Genomic DNA, 24,919 nt, shown 5'->3' with positions numbered 1-24,919 from the left:
ACCTAGCCCCAAAAGAAAATAGACCCACAGAAAGAGCAGAATTATTAAACTCTTTTTTCAGCAAGAGTTCAGGTACTATTCAGCCAAAACTTCCTTCTAGGCCTGCAAAGCACTCAGCATACAAATGGTACAGATGTTCAATAAATGATAGCTATTATTGTCTGTTTCTGCTCTAGAAACTTATCAATCTCCCCAAACCAGTTTCCCTTCAGGTTTTTCCTACCCATTCCACAGTGACAACCCTAATCTTAGCCCTCATTTCTTCACATCCAGATTACTCCCAACAGTCAACTCTTTGATGTTAAGTGATATTTATGTGAGGCCATTGTTTTGGACTAAGCTCCTGTACTAGAACACAATAGACCAAACCAAACCAGAACAGGGTCAACTGTGTAAGTGACAAACAATCATAGCAAACTTAGAAACAGGCCAGTTTTAGCCAGGTGCCAGTGGCTAGCACCTGTAATCCTAGCTACTTGGAGACTGAGACTGGGAGGATCCCAGCCCAGGCAAATAGTTGGAGACCCCATCTCCAAAATAACCAGAGCAAAATGGACAGAGGTGTGGCTCAAGTGGTAGAGTGCCTGCTTAGGAGCATGAAGACCTAAATTCAATCTCTAGCCCCACCAAAAAAAAAAAAAAAAAAAAAAAGGGAAAGAAACAGGCTACTTAAAAAAACAACAACAACAACAAAGGGGCCCAGCCAACTGAGAGGGCATGATCTGGACATCCTCTCTGCTTTGACCTTGAAAGAAAAGTAACTTTGAAATGAATGACGACCGATTCATTGCTGATTCTCTGTTCCTACGTTCTTTAGTCTTTTGGGCCTACTGTCTAAAGCCCACCCCTCTGCTCACTTCATCAAGAGCCTTTCTATTTCAGATGTGGGATACTGCTTGATGTATGCGTTACTAATAAAAGTCAACTTGATCCTTAAACTCAACTGGTTGAAATTTACTTATTGGTCAATTGATGGGTGATTGATTAAAGTGGTGAGGATGGATCCCAGAATCTTGTACATGCTAGGCAAGTGCTCAGCCTGAAATTTTGTATTTTCACACTAATTTCTCTCCCTCCAATGTCTTTCTTCCACAGTCCATTTTGTCACATCATTCTCCTGCACAAGAAACACTGAGTCTGCACAATCACCCCAACTCTGTTCTTGACCTTCAAACCTTGTTCCCATATCTGTCCAATCTCACCATTTATTCTCCAACTTCATTCAAGTGCATATTGGATGTGTTCAGGCACTCGAGCTGCAAACATGAATTTATTAATTATTTTTCTCATTTCTATGACAAAATACCTGAGAGAACTTACTAAGGGAAGAAAGATATTTTCAACACAATTTCAAAGGTTTCAGTCTGTAGTCCTTGGCTCCAGTGATTCCGGGCCTGTGGTGAGGTAGAACATTCTGGAAGCAGGAGTAAGTGAAGAAGAATGTTCATCTCATGGTGGACAGGATGCAGAGAGCAAAAGGAAGGGAACAAGAGACCAGGTAGAACCTTCAAAATCAGGCCTCTGTGACCTACTTCCTCCAACAAGTCCCCACAAGCTAAAGTTTCCAGAACCTCCCAAAATAGCTCCAGACTTTATTAATAGATACTTAGAACTTAGTCTAAAAGCAATGGTAGTATACAAAGGATTTTTAATAGGAGAATACATTTTAATTTTAATACGGAGGTTTGAAATTGCTTTGATCGATAGATAAATCCAAATTAAGGAGCATATAAAATGTTTTAAAGAGAAATCACGTGTCTGTGAACATGGAAGAAAAGCCAGGAGTGACCAGTATAGTTTTAATTATAGCATGTATATCAGGGTCTAGCCTAAATAAATCATTATTTAATTAACCCATCAAAAAAATGCAAAACTAGCTGGCGGAGTGGCTCAAGTGGTAGAGTGCCTGCCTAGCAAGCATGAGGCCCTGAGTTCAAATCCCAGTATTACCAAAAAAAAAAAAAAAAGATAGGAAAACGGGATATTTAAATATTAAAGCCCTTTAGAGCTGGAGGAATGGCTCAAGTGGTAGAGTGCTTGCCAACCGAGCACGCATGAGACCCTGGGTTCAAACCCCAGTAGCACCAAAAATCAAACAAAGAAACAAAGAAAACAAGCAAAACCCAAAATAGCTCACTCAGCTTTCTACAATCAATATACATTAATTAAAAAAATGCAAAACTAGGCCAGGCACTGGTGGCTCACGCCTATAATTATAGCTACTCGGGAGGGAAAGATCAGGAAGATCATGGTTCAAAACCAGCCAGGACAAATAGTTTGCACTACCCTATCTCAAAAACATCCAACACGAAAAAGGGCTGATAGAGTGGCTCAAGGGGCAGAGCACCTACCTAGCAAGCGTGAAACCCTGAGTTCAAACCCCAGTACTGTTAGGGAGAAAGTCAGTAGTGGTTCATTTTCAAGGCAAAGCATTTAACCCCAAATGGAAAATTACTGGAACTTGCTTGCACAGCCACTTGCAGGTGACAAAACTCAAGCACCTAGAAAGTCACCAACAAGGTGTGAGGAGCCAACTGAGAAGGGAACTTAAACTGGGAGGGATAACCACATAAAATGAAGAAATGGGTAAAACTAGAAAGCACATATCATAGGAAGGCCTTGCCACCACAAAGATAAAAAGGGAGGTGGAGACAACTAAAGGCCACTTCTAAAATTTGACCAATCCCAAGAGAGACATATTTTAAAATAACCCAATAGGAAGTAATAAAACTTAGATGACATATGGGGAAGATTGTACATGCCATGGTACTCAGCCAATGAGGAACCGGGGGAGGGACTTGCTCACTAGGGATAAAATGCCTGTTGAGACCACTCTGCATATGCCTGCATAGCCAGACACCTGATCTTGCAAGATCTCTTTTGTGGTTGTTGTTTGGCGGCACTGGGTTTGAACTCAAGAGTCTCATACTGGCTAGTCAAGCGCTCCATCAGCCCCGTGACTCATGTTTTTGAGTCCATTCTTTGAGTTCAGGCAGGTGAGCATATTTCTCACAAGTACCACCCCCCAAAATAAACAAACAAATAAATAAATAAATAAAATGCAAAACCAGGGCTGGAGTTGTAACTCAGGCAGTGTGTGCCCAGCATGTGCAAGCCCTTTGGTTCCATCCCCAACGTGTGTACCATGTGCTTAGTATCTACTTTACCAATCTTAGTGCTTTTTACTAGGTACATAACAAAAACTTGGAGGCTGCTGTCGCTAAAAGTACAGGCTCTTCGCTTGAGCTTGTGGATGCCTCCAGATGCTTGATGGGTAACTGAAAGCAAGGTAAAAATTTGGCACCTCTGTCTTCGTTTTTTTGCCTGTCTCCTTTGTTCTGAGTCATTCTCTTCTGCAGTGACCCTGGATACCAGGAATAGTAGATTTAATGGATTAACATCTTGTGACAAAGGTTGAGACTGTCCCCCAGGCAACAGCAACTTTCTTATGGAGGACAAGTCCTGCCTGACAAATCCTGAGATAATGATCAACCAGACTACAGTCTGACCATATAACCTGGGAGCTCATTTCCATACCCCTGAAGACAGGGCTAGGAATACAGGTCCCCTTTGTCTTCCTAATACTGCTACACTGATTAAAGTTCCATTCCTATTTGTGCAGTTTTCGTGTTGCTTTTTTGGTGATACTGGGGTTCAGGGCCTCTTGTTTGCTAAGCAAGTGCTCTATCATTTGAGCAACTCCATCAGTCCTCCATTCCCGTTTTTCACCATTACTTTTGGTTTTGGGGCAGATGGCTGGACCTGATTTGTTGGGACTTCTGGAGTGAGACCTCTACCCTAGGACTCTAGTAACATGTACCTCTGTGTATTAATGTATATCAACGCATACATTCTTCTTCTTTTTTTTTTTTTTTTTTTTGGAGGTACTAGGGGTTGAACTCAGGACCTTTCAATTGCTAGGCAGGCACTCTACTGCTTGAGCCAAGCCCCCAGCCATTCATTTTCTCCTTAATGACAGCATAGAACTTCCTTGTATGGCTGTATTATTTGTAGTCACTGTAGTACTTATAGACATTTAGGTTATATTTTATCTTTGTACATGTTATTTTTATTCATGTGTGAATGTAACTGTAGAATAAACTTCTAGTTGCAGAATGGGCAAAGCATAGAGATAATTTTTATTTAATAAAATTTTTATATAATAAAATTAACACACATATAGTGAAACAGAATTTGAACCAGCACAAAACAATATACAATGAAAAGTAAGTATCCTTTTCACCTCACACTGAAAGGAATAGGAGGTCTCAGCGGGCCCCAACCCCCTTGTTGGAGAAACCAGTACCAAACACCCCATGTAGATAAGATAAGCAATGCGGCAGGGCTTAGTTAGGGCATATAGAATGTGGGGAATGTGAGCGGGGGGTACATGCAAGATGTGAAGTACGTGCAAGATGTGAGGTACGCGCAAGGTGTGCTCTGCCTGCTTGCCCAATGTTGATAACGAAAATATGCACGCCACCGCGGTCTATATAAGATTTCCCCTAAAGAGGCTCAGGGTCGTGTTTTTCCTAACCAGTCCTGCGTGTCCGTGTGGGAGCTCAACCCTGGCTAGCCAGCCCAATAAACTCTGCTTTGTAGATTGCATTCACGCCTGGCTCTCTGTCTCTCGGGGGAATAGGATTCCGGGTCCTAACATTTGGAGGTCCCACCGAGATTTTATTTTCTCGAGAGACAGAACCTGCCTGCGAGAAAGCAGGGGCGATCTCAAGTCCTAGGCATTGGGAGAGGATCCCAGACCCTCATTTGGAGGAACTTGAGTGTTCCATTTGGGCCGCGGCGGGGATTCGGCCAATCCCCAGGGAGATTCATTCTGGGAATCTCGCAAAGAGGACCACAGGGTCCTATTGGGAGAGGCTTTCCTCTCATTTGGGCCCGAGCATTTTAGGAACCCTGGCGCCAGGTGAAGAACTAATTGAACTAGTCGACCGACCACCCGTCAAGTGGACGCCTTTCGGCCTGATATCCCAGTTGGACGGTGAGGAGGTTGAATGGGGTGCGCACCAGTGTGAGAGAAGGACCGGTCCGAGCAAGTGCTGGAGAGTGTTTTGTGTGTGTGGAATTATTGTTGTCTTCACCCTTTTTGTTCTCTCTCTCTTGGTGTTTGATTCTCCTTCCACAATGGGACAGGGACAAACAACCCCAAAGTCTTTGATCCTTTCTCACTTTTCAGAAGTTAAAGAAAGGGCCTTAAATGCGGGTCTGGTCATCAAGAAAGGTAAGTTTGACACCTTTTGTTCTACAGAGTGGCCCACCTTTGGAGTCGGGTGGCCCATTCAAGGTTCCCTCTCCCTAGACATGATCACTAAGGTTAAAGCAGTCATTTTTCAGCCAGACAATCGAGGCCATCCAGACCAAGTTCCTTACATTTTGGTTTGGGAGGATCTGGTGAGGAACCCTCCCCCTTGGTTAACAGTTTTTCTGACCCACCCCTCCAGTTAGGCCCTCGGGGCTAAAACCCCAGTCACACCCACCTTGGTCATAAAGGAGGAGGAAAAACTTCCTCTTCCCACCTTGACCGGTCCTCAAATTAGGGCATCTCCTTCACCATCTCCGGTCTTACCAGAGAGTTCCCCCCTTTACCCATCCCTCTCAGGGGCAGAGGAAGATCGGCTGCCTCCATATATGACTCCCCCTAGCCAAGCCAGTGCCCCGGAGGAGGAAATTTCCTCATCCTCCTCAACAGGACTGGCAGCAGGAGGAGGAATGGGTCGAAGACTTCGCCCCCGAGGGATCCGGGAAAGGGAAGGGGAAGACGGGCCCCCCTCATCAACACAGGGGGAGGAAACTGTCCCTACACTTCCAGTCCGGATGGTGGGCCAAGGGGGACCAGGAGGAGGGCAACAGTTTCAGTACTGGCCCTTCTCCTCCAGTGATCTATATAACTGGAGGACGCAGAACCCGCCCTTTTCTGAAGACCCCAAGTGTCTCATAGATCTCTTGGAGTCCATCATGCATACACACCGTCCCACTTGGGATGACTGTCATCAGCTGCTCAATACTCTTTTTACGACGGAAGAACGAGAGCGCATCCTCAATGAAGCGAGGAAGAACGTCTTGGGGGATAATGGGAGACCCACAACTCTCCAACCGGCCATAGATGAGGCTTTTCCCCTACGCCGCCCTGATTGGGATTTCGGGACTGCAGAAGGTAGGGAGCGTCTTCGGATCTACCGCCAGACTCTTATGGCCAGTCTCCGAGCGGCCGCTAGAAGGCCCACCAATTTTGCAAAAGTGAAAGCAGTCGTTCAAAGGAAAAACGAAAGCCCGGCCTGTTTCTTAGAGCGCCTCTATGAGGCATACCGTCAGTACACCCCTATTGACCCTGAGGCGGACCTCCACCGGTCTGCTGTGGTACTCTCATTCATTAATCAGGCAGCTCCAGACATTAGGAGAAAACTCAATAAACAGGAAAACTTAGGGGAGATGACTATAAGGAAAATGCTACAGGTAGCGGAAAAGGTCTTTACCGCTAGGGAAACTCCAAAAGAAAGAGAGGAAAGATGGAAAAAGGAAGACAGGGAGGCCCAGGAGAAATTGAGAAAGGAGGACCAGGAGTTCCAGGCTAAGGAAAACCGAAAGCAACAGAGAGAAATGGCCCGTATTTTCCTAGCGGGTGTCCGGGACCAACCCAGGGGAGGGGGCCACGCCAGGACCCCGGATAAGGAACACTGTTTTTACTGTAAGAAAACTGGGCATTGAAAGAGAGAATGTCCTAAGTTAAAGGGAAGAAGAGGGTTTGAAAGGAGACCGGGGGAAAACAGGGAAAGGGAACGAGCAGTAGAGCAGGCCAGAGTCCTCCTAGCCGGAGAAGAGGACTGAAGGAGACGGGGCTCGGACCCCCTCCCCGAGTCCTGGGTAACAATACATGTGGAGGGGAAGCCGATGGGGTTCATGGTGGATACCGGCGCCCAGTATTCGGTTTTAAACAAGGCACATGGACCTTTGAACAAGGCACGAACAAGTGTTGTTCAGGGGGCCACCGGTACGCAGTTATGTACATGGACTACCAAAAGAAAGGTAAACTTAGGAAAACACCAGGTCACACACTCCTTCCTGGTTGTCCCTGAGAGCCCCGCTCCCCTGCTCGGACGGGACCTACTCACCAAAATAGGGGCCCATATCCATTTTGAACCAGATAAAATAATTGTGACTGATCGAGAAGGGAGCCCGATTCATGTCTTATCCCTATCATTGGCTGACGAGCATCGTCTGTTTGAGAGTCAACAGGAACCAGGAGGGGACATGACTCATTGGGTAAAAAGATTTCCCACGGCCTGGGCAGAGACTGCGGGAACCGGTCTCGCCAAACACCTCCTGCCCGCAGTTATACAATTGAAGGCTTCCGCTCTTCCCATTCAGGTGAAACAGTATCCTATGCCTGAGGAGGCCCAAAGAGGCATAGCCCCTCATATCCACAGGCTAATAAAGAAAGGAGTACTGCGGCCTTGTCAGTTCGCCTAGAATACTCCTCTGCTCCCCGTCCGAAAGCCGGGAAGCGGGGACTATAGGCCTGTACAAGACCTACGAAAGGTAAACGAGCGGACGGAGGACATTCATCCCACCGTTCCGAATCCCTATACCTTGCTCAGCCACCTACCCCCCTCGCAAGTATGGTATACAACCCTTGATTTGAAAGATGCTTTCTTCAGCATTCCATTGTCAGAAATTAGTCAGCCGCTATTTGCTTTCGAATGGCAAGAAGATGGGGGCCAATCCGGACAGCTCACTTAGACCAGACTGCCGCAAGGATTTAAAAACTCTCCCACCCTGTTTAATGAGGCCCTGAGCCAGGACCTGGAACCTTTTCGTCGGAGCCACCCACGAGTCACTCTATTACAGTATGTTGATGACTTACTGTTAGCGGCAGAAACCCGAGAGGAGTGCATCAAGGCTACTAAACACCTGCTAACAGAATTAGGTGAGCTGGGGTATCGGGCAAGTGCCAAGAAAACTCACATCTGTAAAAGGTCAGTGACATATTTGGGTTATCGGATTGCAGATGGGGCAAGATGGCTGACTGATGCCATGAAACAGACTATTCTGGCTATCCCATCCCTGACATCCACTAGGGGGGTGAGAGAATTCCTGGGCTCCGCGGGGTTCTGTAGACTCTGGATTCCAGGATTTGCAGAAATAGCCAGACCCCTATATGAGGCCACCAAAGAAGCTCCAGATTGGAGTTGGGGAGAGAGAGAACAACAGGCCTTTGATCAGCTAAAAGACGCTCTTTTGCAGGCCCCTGCCTTAGCCTTGCCAGATCCTACAAGACCATTCACTCTGTTTGTAGATAAGAAAAAGGGGGTAGCCAAAGGAGTCTTGACCCAACAGCTAGGTCCCTGAAAGAGACCAGTGGCATACTTTTCCAAGAAATTAGACGCAGTAGCGGCAGGATGGCCCCCCTGCCTCCGCATCATAGCGGCCATTGCCGTGCTGGTGAGAGAAGCCGATAAACTAACCTTTGGACAGGCCCTCTGGGTAACGGCCCCTCACCCGGTGGAGGGAATCCTTAAACAACCCCCTGGGAAATGGATGACGAATGCCAGGCTCACCCACTACCAGGGGCTCTTGTTGGATTCCCCTCGGATCACATTCACAGATCCCGTAATCCTGAACCCTGCCACCTTGTTGCCTAACCCAGAACTGCAGACACCTGTCCATAACTGCAAAGAATTCCTCTCCAAAGTTACACAGGTACGGGCTGACCTAAAGGATACCCCCCTGTCCGGCTGCAAATTAAACTGGTACACGGATGGAAGCAGTTTTTTCCAAGATGGAGCCCGAAGGGCAGGGGCAGCTGTAGTCGACCAAAAAGGAAATACGGTATGGAGCAGCACCCTCCCACCCGGAACATCAGCCCAAAAAGCGAAATTAATTGCCTTGGCAGAGGCCCTGGAGAGGGCAAAAGGAAAGCGAGTCAATATCTACACCGATAGCCGCTATGCTTTCGGTACCATCCATGTCCACGGGGCCATCTATCGCGAAAGAGGATTCCGCACAGCAGAAGGAAAACATCTAAAGAACCTAGCTGAAGTCCAGTGTCTATTAATGGCAGTGGAAAAACCGAAGGCAGTGGCAGTGATGTATGTCCCAGGCCACCAGTCTGCCAAGACGCCGGAAGCTGTCGGTAACAACAGAGCAGATCAAGAAGCAAAGAGAATAGCAATGGTGAGTCCTCCCATGGAGACAGGGCAACCTTCCACGGTTGCGGCGATAGACGTGCTGGTCCCAGAGCTCCCTCCGCTACCCCCCCCCCACCAGAATACTCCACAGAGGATTTCACTTGGATGAGAGCCCACTCCCCCTTTAAAGAAGGGGAAGACGGATGGAAAAGCGACTTGGAAGGCAAGTTAATTCTGCCTAAAAAACTCGGACAATTCCTGTTGGCTAACTTACATAAGTCCACCCATTTGGGGCGGAAAAAATTACTAGACTTGTTGACATCTGCGCAGCTCCGATTTCCGAACCAGACCATAGCAGTCTGCCAAATTGTGAAAGATTGTGCCAGCTGCACAATCATAAAACCAGGACAAAGGGAGGGGCACCATACAGGTACTCGGGAACGGGGGAGGGCTCCGAAAAGAAGTTGGGAAGTGGATTTTACTGAGGTAAAACCGGGAAAGTTTGAGTACAAATATTTGCTGGTATTCATAGATACCTTTTCAGGCTGGGTGGAGGCTTTTCCTACAAAGAAGGAGACGAGTCAGGTAGTGGCAAAGGCTTTGCTAGAGGAAATCATACCCAGATATGGGGTGCCCGAGGCAATTGGGTCAGATAACGGTCCGGCTTTTGTTAGTAAAGTCCTGCAGGGACTAGCCCAGACTATGGGGGCCAATTGAAAGCTACATTGTGAATATAACCCCCAGAGCTCAGGGCAAGTAAAAAGGATAAATAGGACACTAAAGGAGACCTTAGCCAAATTGGCCCTGGAGACTGGCGGTGATTGGGTGACGCTCCTTCCCTTGGCCATCTTCCGGGTCCGGAACTCTCCATATGTCCACGGGCTAACTCCCTTTGAAATCCTGTATGGGGCTCCACCCCCCATCATTCAGAGGACCTTAAGCCCAGGACTAGGTGATCTGGCCCCAAATTATCGTGTTACTCTACAGGCTTTAGCTAAAGTACAACAACAAATATGGCCCCTAATTCAAGCGTACCATACTGCAGAGAGGACCCTGAACACGGAGCATGGCATAGTCCCGGGGGATATGGTATGGGTTAAAAGACATCAGTCCAAAACCCTAGAGCCTAGATGGAAAGGACCTTATGTTGTACTGTTTACTACCCCTACCGCCCTCAAGGTCGACGGGATTGCAGCATGGGTACACCATTCCCATGTAAGACGGGCTCACCCGCCGGAGAAAAAACAAAAAAATTGGTCTGCACGGAAGCATCCAACAAACCCACTCAAGCTCCGGCTGATACGGGATGCTCCGAAAAACGAGAACACTCCAGATGCTCCGCAGCCCTCCTAGAATGGGATTATCACCTGGGTCCACTACACCCACATCAGACCGGCAGATCTGGTAGCTATGAAGAAAGGCTTCCTGCCAACAAGAAGGGTGTCCCACCACAAGGAAAATTTTTTCAAACTCAAACTTCATACTGGACCTCGGTAACTTTATTCCTTTTTCTAACCCTGTCCACCACTTGCTGGGGGCATACAAATCCACATCAACCTTTTAACCTGACCTGGATGATTGTAGATGTATCCACAGGAGACATTCTTAACCAGACCTCCAAGGTGACCCCTCCCAGCACCTGGTTCCCAGAATTATACTTTGACTTAAGGGCTTTATTCACTGGCAGGGGACAATGGGATTTGCGCCAAAGTTACTTCTATGTCTGCCCCGCTCCCCAACCCAACCACAAAAAAAAATGTGGAGGAATCGCAGACTATTATTGTAAGTCATGGGGTTGTGAGAGCTCAGGGGATATATGGTGGCCACCCCCCAAACAGGGGGACCTTATTCAATTAAGTAGAGTCTCTCAATCTGGCATTACATACCACCAACCTAGACCTATAAATAAGGGATGCCCAACTCCCCCCAATTGTAATCCCATTATGATAAATTTCACTGATTTAGAAAAAAAGGCAACAAATTGGGAATTGGGTAAATCCTGGGGAGTCAGACTCTACAAAACAAATCATCCAGGAGCCCTTTTTACCTTGCGGCGTGTGCGACAACCAGTCTCTACTCTAACAATAGGCCCTAATAAGGTACTTAGGCCACCCTATGTAAAGCCACCTCCCCGACCTTCCACAGCTCATCACCTTCCCTCAACCATAGCCCAGGCTAATGTTACAACTCCAAGACCATCAGAAACCAGCCCTCCCCTGGTGAGGCCCAGTCTCATGACCGGATCTAAAGACCCCCTCTGGGAGCTAGTGGGTGCTGCCTTCCTGACGTTAAACCACACCAACCCTAACATGACTAACTCCTGTTGGTTATGTTATGATGTGAGGCCCCCATTCTATGAGGCAATAGGGCTAAACACCACTCACGATACCTCATCTGAGGAAAACCCTACTCAATGTTCCTGGGGAGACCGTAAGAGAGGTCTGACCATACAGCAGGTAAGCGGCCAAGGAACCTGCTTAGGAAAAGTGCCAAAGAACAGACGGGACTTATGTACTGTTATTAACGCCAGTTCTACCTGGGAAAATGCTATTAAATGGGTAATTCCAAAGGACAATGGGTGGTGGCTATGCTCGCGGTCTGGACTCACCCCGTGCCTATCAACTAAGGTGTTTAACAGCTCTAAAGAATTCTGTGTTATAGTGACTGTGCTGCCCCGCATCCTCTATCATTCGGAAGAGAGTCTATATTCATACTGGAATACAAAAATGGTTAAAAAAAAAAAAAAGAGAAAACCTATTTCCACAGTAACTATTGCTACCCTACTCAGCCTAGGGTTAGCGGGAGCAGGAACCGGCATAGCTTCTTTGGCCACCCAGCAGAAAGGGATGTCTTCACTGTGTGCAGCCATAGATAAAGATATAGAGAAAATAAAAACCTCCATTAGCCACCTAAAAAAATCCCTCACTTCCCTGTCTGAGGTAGTACTTCAAAACCAACGAGGTCTGGACTTGTTGTTCCTCCAAAAGGGGGGACTATGTGTTGCTCTAGGGAAAAAATGTTGTTTTTACGCTGACCATACCGGAGTTGTTCGTGACTCCATGTCTAAACTTCAAAAGAGCCTAAAACAAAAAAAACAAAAAAGAGAGGCTGGGGAAAGCTGGTTCGAGTCTTGGTTTAACCAGTCCCCATGGTTGGCTACCCTTTTATCTGCATTGGCAGGGCCAATAATAATCATCCTATTACTTGTTACCATAGGACCCTGGATTCTAAACCGACTTATGACCTTTGTCAAAAGTCGAATTAATACTATCCAACTTCTGGTCCTCCGCCAACAATATCAGGCTCTTCATCCCCTTGAAAATAATTCCTCAATTTAGGCCGTAAGAAAAGGGGGGAATGAAAGGAATAGGAGGTCTCAGCGGGCCCCAACCCCCTTGTTGGAGAAACCAGTACCAAACACCCCATGTAGATAAGATAAACAATGCGGCAGGGCTCAGTTAGGGCATATAGAATGTGGGAAATGTGAGGGGGGGGTACATGCAAGATGTGAAATACGTGCAAGATGTGAGGTACGCGCAAGATGTGCTCTGCCTGCTTGCCCAATGTTGATAACGAAAATATGCACGCCACCGCGGTCTATATAAGATTTCCCCTAAAGAGGCTCAGGGTCGTGTTTTTCCTAACCGGTCCTGTGTGTCCGTGTGGGAGCTCGACCCTGGCTAGCCAGCCCAATAAACTCTGCTTTGTAGATTGCATTCACGCCTGGCTCTCTGTCTCTCGGGGGAATAGGATTCCGGGTCCTAACAACACATGCTAATAAATTTTTCTAGAAATTTTCTAGGCATAAGTAAGCATGGGGCAGGGGAGTTGTTTATATCATATTTGCATTTCAGAAAGAAATTTCATGAGAGATTGGAAAGTCAATTAAAGAAAGAGCAAGAGGACTGGAGGTATGGCTCAAGTGGTAGAGCAACAGCTTTTTTTTTTTTAAATGGATCATTTTATTTGTACACTTAAAAAGTTGTATAGAAACTTACAATACAGATCTGTAAAACTGTCAGGGAAAAGGGAAAGTGATACCTTTTTTGATTGATTATTAAGAAAGTTAAGAGAAATAAAACATAAAACACAGTAAAATTGTTTAAAAAATTAAAGAACATTTCCCAAGCATAAATTTATAAATACAAAACAAATTCACAAATTACTCTGAATGGTAAATATCTAGTTAATAAACTCAACTTAATACCTCCAGCCAGCACTTCAATGTGCTCATTAAACAATTTTGAAGACATGTACACAGTTTTCTAAAGTGTGCTATAGCAGAAGACTCGTCTGTGCAGACAAATCCCCCCAATGCCACGTACCTAAAAATCATCAATGACAAGTCATAGGTGAAAAAATATTTTCCAAGATATCTGGACACATGAATGACCTCAAAAATGTACAAAAATCTCTGTAAACCAGTACTGTAGCCAAAACTTCTATCAAACTTACTATATTGAACAAAACTGTAGCAAAGGAAGTCTTTCCTACATTCTCCTGAGTACTTAATACAAAAATTGAGAATATAATGCAGGCCACATTCAGACAAGATCAGGCACATTCAGGGTGGTATGGCCATAGACTGCAGGCCACATACAATGTGGTCAATCAGTTGTAACTGCTTTATACACAAATATCTGCTTTAGAGCATGATTTAATGTTCTATTTTCATGAATAATTTGTTTTTCCTCAAATACATCCTTTAGAAGGATAAAATTAGATTCGTGACTTTTTTGCAGCTGGTAGAGCATCGGCTTTGCAAGCCTGAAACCCTGAGTTCAAACCCCAGTCCCACCCAAAAAAAAAAAAAAAGAAAGGGTAAAATAGAAAGGCAGGTTATGGCAAAAATCTGATCAACAGGCAAGAGGTATTAAAAGCCTAAATTAGGCAGAAGCAATGAGAATGAAGAAGAAACATATAGACATTTTCAGAGTTAAAGTCAGTAGGATACCTCCCAGTTTTCTGATCACAGTAACTGAGTGGATGGTGTCTGATGTCATTTACTAAGGCAGAAGCCTCAGGAAGAGGAAGAGATGTTGGGAATGAGGTGATGATTTCTGTTTTTGGTATGCCGAACTTAAATGGCCTCTGAAGCCCCCAACTGGAGAATCCTATAGGCAGTTGGACAGAGATGTCACCACACATAATTAATTCATAGTTGCAACCATGGAAATGGATGAGATGACCCATGGAGAGAACATAGAGTGAGAAAAGATGAGGGCTGAGGACTGAATCCTTGGCAACACCAATGATTCAGTGGGGGACAGAGAAAGAGGAACTTGCCATGAAACTAGAGAACAGGCAGTCAGAGTATTTGGAAGGAAGCCAAGATAGAATGTTTTCCAAAGGAGAGGGAGTCTAAAGACAGAAAATGGCCAAAGAGCTTAAATGATTACAGAATGATTGGGGTCATCCAGACTGGGTTTAAAGCCTGGCATGGCCAATTTCCAGTAATGACACATGGTGAGGCAGCCAGTAACACAGAAAGAAAAAACTCCCTCCATGAGACCCCACCCTCCTCAGCTAAAGGTCACCCTAATGCTAAATTCCTCTTTGTCCCTGCCCAGTTGTAAATTCCTTTTCAATTGTAAATTCCTCTGCAGTTGTGAGTTCCCCAAAAGACAAGGGAGTCTCTTGGCCAGTTGAGACAGAAAAATGGCACATGCGGGTAAAGGGAAATCTGAGCTCTCAGGTAAAACCCTGCACTTAAGCCTTTATGAATACTGGCTGCATCTCACACATACAGTTAGAAACCTGGGCCTCAGCACAAGAACGTGTGCACAATGCTCCATGTTAGACAACAAGACTTGTCAATCAGACCTGTCAGTCACCCTAGACCTTCCCTGCAAAGATTGCCAGGATTTTTCCTGCCCTTTGTTCTCATAACCTATAAATTGTGTTTAAACAAAGGTCAGGGATTCTGTGCCATCTGGCTCTTTCTTTTGCGGTATCTTTCCTTTCCTTTTCCTTTCAATAAAACTTTACTACCGCTTTGCATTCTGTCTCTGACGTGTGCTGTGTTCTGAGACTCAAGGAATTGAGATCTTCTTGACCAGCATCATCTGAGATCACCCACCAGTAATGATGGGACAAAACACTAGAACTTGGTAAGCATTTGTAAAGAAGGGTTGACAGTAGTGCCTATCTCATAGTTATTCTGAGTATTAGACCAAATAATGTACATAAAGCTGTTAACACTGTGCCTGTCATATAATAAACTATCAATAAATGATAGTGAGAAAAATAAACACTGAAAAGTATTCAATTTAAAAATAAATGCTTCTGCCAGGGGCTGGTGGCTTGTGCCTGTAATCCTAGCTACTTGGGAGGCAGAGATCAGGAGGATCATGGTTCAAAGTCAGTCCTGGGCAAATAGTTCACAAGACCCTATCTTGAAAAAACCCAATATAAAAATAGGGCTGGTGGGGAGACTCAAGTAGTAGAGTGCCTGAGTTCAAACCCTAGTGTGGCCTAAGTAAATAAAATGAATGCCCTTGCTAGAATCATTTCATGTAGCCCCAGCACTTGAGAGGCTGAAGCAGAAGGATCATGAGTTTGAGACCAACCTGGGCTACACAGTGATACCCTGTCTCAAAAACAAAAGTGTGAAAAAGTAGTCAAGGAATTTGGCAAGAACAATAAGGTAAGCCAGCACTGGTGGCTCATGTCTGGAATCCTAGGTATTCAAGAAGCAGTGATCAGGAGGATCAAGGTTCAAAGCCAGCCTGGACAAACAGTTCATGAGACCCTATCTCTAAACTACCCAACACTAAAAGGGCTGGGGGAGTGGCTTAAATGAGAGTGCTTGCCTAGCAAGCATGAGGCCCTGAGTTCAAACCCTAGTACCAGTAAAAATAAAAAAAAAGAAAGAAAGAAGATGAGAAATTAGGTGTGCCAGAGGGAAAGAAGGGATGGGCATAATGCTTTCCTCTGTTTTTAATAGATGGAGAGTCATGAGTGTTACTAGGCACTGAGGATCAACTAAAAAGGGACAAATTAAAGATAGAGTAGCCAGAGGGAACAATAGAGATCAAGAAAGGACTACTCTTAGATGCTTCTGATGACTTCACTGTGATTATAACAAGGAATTAGAGGTGATTTTTCACTTGGGCCTGCAGATACCTGATGGATAGGTGAAAGCAGAATAAAACTTGACAATTCTGCCTTTGTTTTGCATCAATCTCCTTCATCTCTAAACTGTCAAGTTGCTGGGCCCTGGTGGCTCTTACCTGTAGTCCTAACTACGCGGGAGGCAGAGATCAAGAGGATCACAGTTCCAAGCCAGCCCTGGGGAAATAGTTTGCAAGACACTATCTCAAAAATACCCATCACAAAAAAGGCTGGTGGAATGATTCAAATGGTACAGCACCTGCTTAGTAAGTGTGAGGCCCTGAGTTCAAACCCCCAGTACAGCCAAAAGAAAAAAACACTGTCAGATTCCTGCTCAACTCTACATGTAAGTATATCAAACATTTAAGGAGGCATCAGCCTAAAAACTAGTGACACAAGGTTGATTAGCCTAACTTATCCCCCTTCAAGACTGAGGGCACTAAGATGAGGTTACAACATCTTATTCTAGACTCCTACAGTACAGTCTAGAAGTCTCCGGCCATTGTCTTAAACATGCAGTCACCTCAGATTCCAGGAGTGATGAGCCTCATGGTAAGATCACCCTCTAACAGGATCAGTGACCCTATGACAGAAACTAAGGCTGTGCCTGATCCCAAGCAGGAGCAATCATCTCATGGGAACTGGATTGCTTCCTCAAGCAATGACAACTTCTCCAGAGTCACCTTGCAGAACCAGAACTGTGATCATCCAGATCACAGTTTGACCATGACTAATTAAGTATGAATTCTTTTAAAATTCTTTTATTATTTTTTTTGATTTATCATACTTTAATAATATGATGATTTCATCATGATAATTCGGTACATGAATACAATATTAACTGTGCATTTCTTGCCCCGCCTCACCCTTTCTCCTGTCCCTTCCCTATATAATCTGGGAGCTCGTGTCCATACCGCAGAAGATGAGCCAAGATGCTAGATCTCCTCTGTCTTCCCAATATGACCATATGTGTAAATCCTTTTCTTGCCTTTCCACTATTATTTTTCTATTTAATTTCTGGGGGGAAGTGGCTATACCTAATTTGTTGGAATCCTCCAAACTTGGGTCTCTGGGCTAGGACTCCAGTAACATAGCCAGTCCTACACATCATCACCACTAGTTCAGCTTTTATGAACTGCAACTTTACAAGTGTCACATCCTTCACCTTTTTGTTCCAGCTTCAAAGCCTTCAAGGAGCTCCCAGTGTCAATGGAATATGACTTGGACACCTTCCTGTCATTCAAGGCCCTCCACAATCTACAAGGTTCTTACTTCCTACAACCTGTGGGCTCTTCTCCATCTAAATTTCTTGCCTCAGTAGGGATCTCCCAGACATCGTTTCTTTCCTCTTCACTTACCTCTCACTTCTCTCCTACTTTAACATCAAGTTTAAGTCTCACTCCCTCCAGAAAGTAATTCCTGATACTTTCCAATGATCTTCCTCCTTTCTAACTCTAGTTCCATATGGACAAGGAGCATATTTTATGCCTATCTGGGATTCCCGCAGTGCCCAGCCCAGGTATCTAAACATAGGTGAAGGTCAGGCCTGGAGGAGTAGGCCTATAACCCCGGCACTTAGAAGGCTGAAGCAGGAGGATCATGAGTTTGAGGTCAGCCTGGGCTACATAGTGAGACCCTGTCTCAAAATCAGTAAATAAACAAGGAAATATAAGTTAGCATTTAGTAAAAAGTAGATGACTGATGAGGCTGATGATGAGAACCCACTATTCTTTTTTTAATTTTTGGTGGCACTGGGTTTTGAATTCAGGGCCTCACATTTGCTAGGCAGATGCTCTTACCACTTGTACACTTTACCAGCCCTTTTTTGTGATGGTTTCTTCAAGATAGGGTCTCAAGAACTATTTGCCCAAGTTAACTTTGAATTGCAATCTTCCTGATCTCTGCCTCCTGAGCAGCTAGGATTACAGGCGTGAGCTACCGGCATTTGGCTGTTCTTTTTCTTAACTAACCCATCGCCCAATGAAATCACTGTTACCCCTCTCCAAAACTAAATACCAAGGAAAAAAGTACGTATTTTTGCATAATATAAATACGACAACACAGGCAAGCATTGGAAGACTGATGGCATGGCTCAAGTGCTACAGCACTTTCCTTCCAAGCATGAGGCCCTGAGTTCAATCCCCAATACCACCACCACCAAAAAAAGAAAAAGAAGAAGCAGCAGCATTGGGACAGTGAAGAGATAAGGCAGTCCTATTTCAATTATACCAACCTATGTCTTGCAAGAAAGTTTGAAATGTACCAATTATAGTTAGCAGATGTTTCTGTCCAAGACTTCTTGCTAGGAGGCTCTGTTAGTCCCTATTTACCCACTCATGTTAGAGAGCTATGAGTCAAAGGCAGGAATCAAAAGAGAAAGAATAATGGATAGCAGATTGAACACTGGATTGGGGAAATGATTAGCTACTCACAGACTTACCCTCCCACTCTATTCTCTATAGCCTATAGACTTGGCCAGAGCTTCAGGATGAGGGACAGATCAGGATTTGAATCCAGATCATATAATTCCACCATGAATACACTCTAACACTACCCAGAGAGTGGAGAATCTATTATGAAGCTTAACTTTCAGGGCCCTTAACTGCAAGCTCTCTACAAGGCTTTAGACAGGGCCCTAGCATTGTGGTCATTACACAATTTTTCTAAGATTTGAATAGCAATGGTTAAGAGCCCTGTTCTTTTTCACTCAGATGCTCTCTCCAATATCCTTCTTAGATACTTTGGGATCTGGCTAAGAGGAACTTGAGTAGAGATACACATATTTTGGGTTATTTTTATGTGGTTTGTAATTGTTTTCCTTACAGTTAAGTTATTGCTAGTTTTGTACACTAGTAGGTGTACAAAAGACTTTCAAGGTGGTGCATGCCTATAATTCCAGCACTGAGAGGCTGAGGCAGCAGAATGAGATCCAAGCCAGCTTGGGATGGGATGACTGTCTCAAAAAACAATGAAAACAAAGCAAAACAAAAGTCCTTCAAGAATATCCCTATTTCCCTCTGTGCTGATTTATCTGTCATTATGACTCAAAGTTACTGGGTAGAGGTCATATCTTGACAGAAACCTGCTCTATAGCATCTGGCATCAGAGGAGTGGACATTATGGAGAGGAGACAAAGTTTGAAGCTAGTCTGTGGACATGGTTGTACACTCTTAAGTGGAGGACTTGGTTATCATTAATACCTGGTATGGTAGCAAACCTCTGAGACAGACACCAATGATCTTGCCTCTAGTTATTGTTTAGTCTCTACCCAGGTTCTGTCACTGTCGATCTATGTGATCAACAGGATACAGAAGAGTGGTGGTATGTTATTTCAAATGTCTTAAGAGTATTGTAGCGTACAGCTTCTGTCTTGCAGCACACTCTCTCTCTCTCTTATCATTCATTTCAGTGAGGCTTGCTACCCTTATTCTGAGCAGCCCTATGAAGATTTGGCCCACATGGTGAGAAACTGAGGTCTCTTTCTCTTTTTTCCCCTGGTGCTGGGGAATCAAGCCAAGGGCCCTGAGCATGCCAGACAAGTGTCCTACCACTGAGCTATGGGGGGAGTCTCCTCTTAATAGCAATCAGAATTGGCTGAGAAATGGATCCATCAGTCCCAATCAAGTCTTCAGGTGACTAAAGAGCTGGCCAATGACTTGACTACAAACTCAGGATAGACTCTGAGCCAGAACAAATCAGCTCCAAAATTCCTGACCCACAGAAATAGTCAAGTAATAAATGCTTGTTTTAAGCCACTAAATTTTGAGGCTGATTGGCTAACTAGCAAAAGGTACTACTATATACATAGTAAAAGTGGCAGTTTTCTCCAGGTGAAGAATGTATTAAATAATTCAATGAAGTCTTTGTATGAGTCAGAATTTTTACCATCTTGATAAATATCTGAGAAAAAACAACTCAGGGCCAGGTGCCGGTGGCTCACACCTGTAATCTTAGCTACTCAGGAGGGAGAGATCAGGAGGATTGCAGTTTGAAAGCCAGCCTGGGCAAATAGTTCGAGAGACTTTATCTTGAAAAACAAAACCACAAAAAAAGGGCTGGTGGAGGGACTCAAGGTGTAGGTCCTGGGTACAAAACTCCAGTACCACAAAAAAACCCCAAAAAACCACTTAGGGAGGAATTTATGGTTTCAGTCCATTTTGGTGGGGAGGGAGTGGTAGAGCAGAGAAGCTTATATCATGGTGTCCAGAAAGCAAAAGGGGGTGGGCGGGGGGGGGGGGGAGAGAGAGAGAGAGAGAGAGAGAGAGAGAGAGAGAGAGAATATGCTTGTGCTAGCAGTGCTAGCAGGGTTTCTCCTTTTCCCCTTTTATTCCATCTGGAACCCCAGTCTACTGGATGGTGCTGTCCACATTCAGGCTCTTCCCCCTTCATTATTCCTCTCTGGAAATGCCCTCAGACACACCAAAAGGTGTGCTTTACTAATCTCCTAGGCTTTCTAAATCCTATAAATCAGCCACCGGGGTTAAACCATGATTAACTCTGTGCGTATATACTGAGGGTGGAGATACCTATATGGACTCCCTTCTCAGAGGATTTACCAACTTGTTTTCCCTCTTTTCAACAGCATCAGGCTTTTAACTTCTGCCTGCTTCAAAGCCTCCATTACTCCACTGTTTTTCTTTTCCACCTTGGGAGAGACCAAAGTAGAGAAACCCAAATGTGGTTATTTCCATAATCATAAGAAACTTGATAAAAGTTTCTCCAAATTCAACAACAATTCTATAACTTACGTGATATTACAAACACATTGTATGGTTGAAAGAATTTTTTCTAAAGTACCATTAATAAAATTATTTTTATTTAAGATGTTGGAAGGCCAGGCATGGTGACACATACCTTAATCCCAGCATCTGGGAGGTGAGGCAGGAGGATTGTGAATTGGAGGTCAGCCTTGGATACATAGCAAGACCCTGTCTCAAGAAAACAAAAAAGAAAAATACACTAAAGAAAGATTGAGTTATCTTTTTACTCTCTCTATAGAAATTATTACAAAATTGTCATATGAGGAAGTGATCAAAGAGGATGCAGCCATATATATAGGAAAAAGTATTAAAGAGGCTGTAATAATTTGTCTTTTTTGAGTATGAGTTTGTAATGTTAGTGGTATAAAGATATATATATATCTTTATATATATATCTATAGATATATATATATCTATAGATATATAGATATATATATATATACAGCAGTACTGTGGTTTGAACTCGAAGCTTTGCTCTTGCTAGGCAGGCACTCTACTGCTTGAGCCATGCCTCCAGCCATTTTTGTCTTGTTATTTTTGAGATAGGGTCTCATTTTTTTTTGCTCAGATTGGCCTAGACCGTGGTCCTGCTATTTTAGGCCTCTTTTCTGTTGAGAAGAGGATCTTGAGAAAGTTTTGCCTGTTGACCTCCAACTGTGATCCTCCAGATCTCAGCCTCCCAAATAGCTAGGATTACAGGTATGAGTGACCTCGCCCTCACAAAGTTTTCTTTCTTTCTTTTTTTTTAGGTGCTGGGGTTTGAACTCAGGGCCTACACCTTGAGCCACTCTACCAGTCCTTTTTTGGTGACTTTTTTTTTTTGAAATAGAGTCTCTTGAACTGTTTGCCTTGCTGGCTTTGAACTGAGGTCCTCCTGATCTCTGCCTCCTAAGCAGCTAGGATTACAGGCATGAACTACCAGTGCCCAGCACAAAGTTTTCCTAACGAGTAATTTGTGGGAGTTTTTTTCCTTGTCTAAATAAATATTCTCTTATGACTGCTTTTTTTTTTTGTGGTGATACTGGGATTTGAACTCAGGTCCTCATGCTTACTAAGCAGGCACTCTACTGCTTGGGCCACTCCACAGGCCCTGATTTTACATTCTTTTTGCAAGAGGGTTCTACAAAACCTTTGCTCCCAAAGCAAAACCACAGTGAACATCTTAAAAGGTGCGTTTCATTTTGTTTTTTTGGTGGCACTGGGGTTTGAACTCAGGGTCTCATGCTTGCTAAGCAGGCACGCTTACCACTTGAGCCACTCAGCCAGCATCTTGTTGTGATCCTTTTTTTTTTGAGATAGGGTCTGGAGAACTATTTGCCCTGGGCTGGCTTGGAACTGTGATCATCCTGATCTCTGCCCAGCACCTTAGAAGGCTTTCTCAGTTATTTTGTAAAAAGGTCTAAATATATATATATATATATATATATATATTTTTTTTTTTTTTTTTGACAGTGCTGGGGTTTGAACTCACACTTGCTAGGAAGGAAGGCCATCTACCACTTGAGCCACCCCACCAACCCAAGAGATCTAAATATAATGAAGAGGGTGCATGTGTGGAATTATCACAATGAAATCTCTTTACATTATTAATGTATGATAAATTTCATTGTGGAATTATCACAATGAAATCTCCTTACATTATTAATGTATGATAAATCAAAATAAAATTTAAAAAAAAAGAGGTCTAAAGACTGTTAGAAATTCATTTATAACTTGGGGTGTTTTACAGGTAGTGGCAATCTGGCATCACAACCTTGGTCTACATACTTTACCCCCACACAGTGGAAAGTAAGTCCACTCCCACCTGAGAACTCTGTGTGTATATATTGGGGGAGGGGGGGAATCCCTATAAGGACTCCCTTCTCAGAGTGTTTCCCAACTTGTTCTCCCTCTTTTCAACAGCCTCAGGCTTTTAACTTCTGCCTGATTCAAAACTTCCATTACTCCACTGTTTTTCTTTTCCACTTTGGGAGAGACTAATGGAAATCAAAACATGGTTATTTCCATCAGAAAAGGACTGGTGGAACAGCTGCAAAAAGATCCTTACTGTGAGTGGGATGGGAGTTGTTAAAAAGAATGTGGTACGCTTCTAGGCACAGATGACTATTAAAAGATATTCAAGATGTATTGTAAAATGAAAAAAAGCAAATTGTAAAATATGTGCTTTTGCTGTTCTTGTTTTTACAATACGCATTTCATTCTTCTAAGTTGAACATTTTTCTTCAATTTTAACATCTCTGATTGGGCCTGTCAGAGTGCGTGTGTGTTCCGTTTTAAGATCCATAAAATGAGTGTATTTTTACAATGATAATTTAGATTTGATGAAATACGATTTAATTATCAACTATTTATAGCATACCAGTCAGGCCAGCACTGCAGCTTGGAAAGCCCTAGTCTATAAAATTTGTCAACTGTTTGTTTGGAAAGTCATCTGTTAAATTAAAAATCCTTAGGTGTTGTGGCACAGTCAGAAACTGGGTACCAGGAATCTGCTTGTTAGGTCTGGTTGACATGGCAATCACAGAGTATTGTCATGTGACCTAGAATTCTAATGTGTGAGGAGGCTCAAGACTCCTCAGAGGATAGATGCCTAGTAGTGGGCTAGCACGACAAGCGCAAGAGGAAATAAAAGGTGCCTGGAGTTCCCACCTACTTTACGGTCAAGTGTATCCTTTCTCAATAGCACACTGTATCCTTTATCCAAGTTAGCTAAAATGTTGCCTCCTAAGCAAGTTTTGCTGATGCACTAACCCGTGGTTATTTTGGGCTCCTGGTACATGAGTGTAATATGCTTATGTATATTTCCATTCTAAAAGTTAATTATTTCCCAGGAATGAGATGAATACAGAGTTTAAATTTCTATTTAATTTTTTTTAAAAAAAGAGGTAAAAACACTCAAATGAGAAAATATAGGATAATGTTAACAATGAAATGGGGAGGCGACTGCTCATGTTTTTCCTTTTCATTCCCCAACCCTCATGAATTTTTTATTTTTATTTTTTATTATTCATTTATTCACGTGCGTACATTGTTTGGGTCATTTCTATGAATTTTTTTAAAACATATGAATTACTGTCCTAATACACACATTTGTTTTCAAGAAATAAAAGAAACTGCCGTAAAGCCTAATTTCATGTCTTCAAATAAAAATAAACTCACAAATCCTTCAATATTGCATGAAAAAATTACAGTTTGTAAATTAAATTTAGACACGGTTTGGACGATTCATTCATTAAGCAAACTTTGGCTAAGAGTAAACTGCACGTTTATTGTCTGGTAGACAGCTTTCTTGCTTATCTCGTCGGATTAAAAAACAAAAGCCACCAGAAAACGCGGTCCAAGCCTGCTTCAAAGCCGCCGAGCTTTTAGAAACGCCGTGGTAGGCAAGGCAGGTAGCCCACAGCCCTACGCTCACGTGACCCTGTGACCCGGGAAGCCATCTTAGGCGTCGCCTCATAGAGGAAACTACATCTCCCAGAATCCTCGCGCTCTGCGTCGTGCTGGCACTTTGAGTGGCGGGGCCTTAGCGCTGAGCCTGTAGCCGGGCGCCATCTTTGACGCTGGCAGTCTTGGGTTTCTGCTGGTCTGCTGCTGGGAGGACGGCGGGCGGCCGCGGCTAAGAAAGAAGAAAGACGTGGCAGCAGGCGGGAGTCAGAGATAGTGTCATCGGTTCGGTAAAGTTTCTGTTCTCTGGTAACTAGAGCCGTTTTTTGATTCCCGGGTGGCTTTGGGGCCAGAAAGGTGGGGGAAGAGGGCGAGGGGAGTGGCTGCGGCCTCCCCTCGCCCCCCTGGGTCTCGGCCTAACCCGGGAAGTCAGAGCGGGGTCCTCGAGTCCCGCGGTAAAGACCCCTGGCCTCCCGGCCGCGGCGGTCGCCGGGGTGGGCCGGGAACTCGGCTCCCGTT

At 44.2% G+C, this 24,919-nt stretch overlaps 1 protein-coding gene across 4 annotated transcripts in view; it reads left to right on the top strand.

Moving 5' to 3' along the window:
* The first annotated feature begins 24,557 nt into the window (after positions 1-24,557).
* The window catches only part of Zc3h11a (zinc finger CCCH-type containing 11A), a 48,193-nt gene continuing 47,831 nt past the window's right edge, over positions 24,558-24,919 (top strand). The window contains exon 1 of one of the 4 annotated variants that reach the window (XM_074048581.1): positions 24,558-24,690. The gene's annotated coding sequence lies outside the window, so the exon portion shown is untranslated. Of the gene's footprint in view, positions 24,710-24,919 lie in introns of all 4 variants that reach the window. The other 3 variants (XM_074048583.1, XM_074048582.1, XM_074048580.1) reach the window with 3 other exon arrangements.

The sequence above is a fragment of the Castor canadensis genome, chromosome 11, assembly GCF_047511655.1.
Source record: "Castor canadensis chromosome 11, mCasCan1.hap1v2, whole genome shotgun sequence".
NCBI lineage: Eukaryota > Metazoa > Chordata > Mammalia > Rodentia > Castoridae > Castor > Castor canadensis.
Note: the sequence above shows the minus strand (reverse complement) of the source record. Positions and strands in the feature narration are given on the sequence as shown.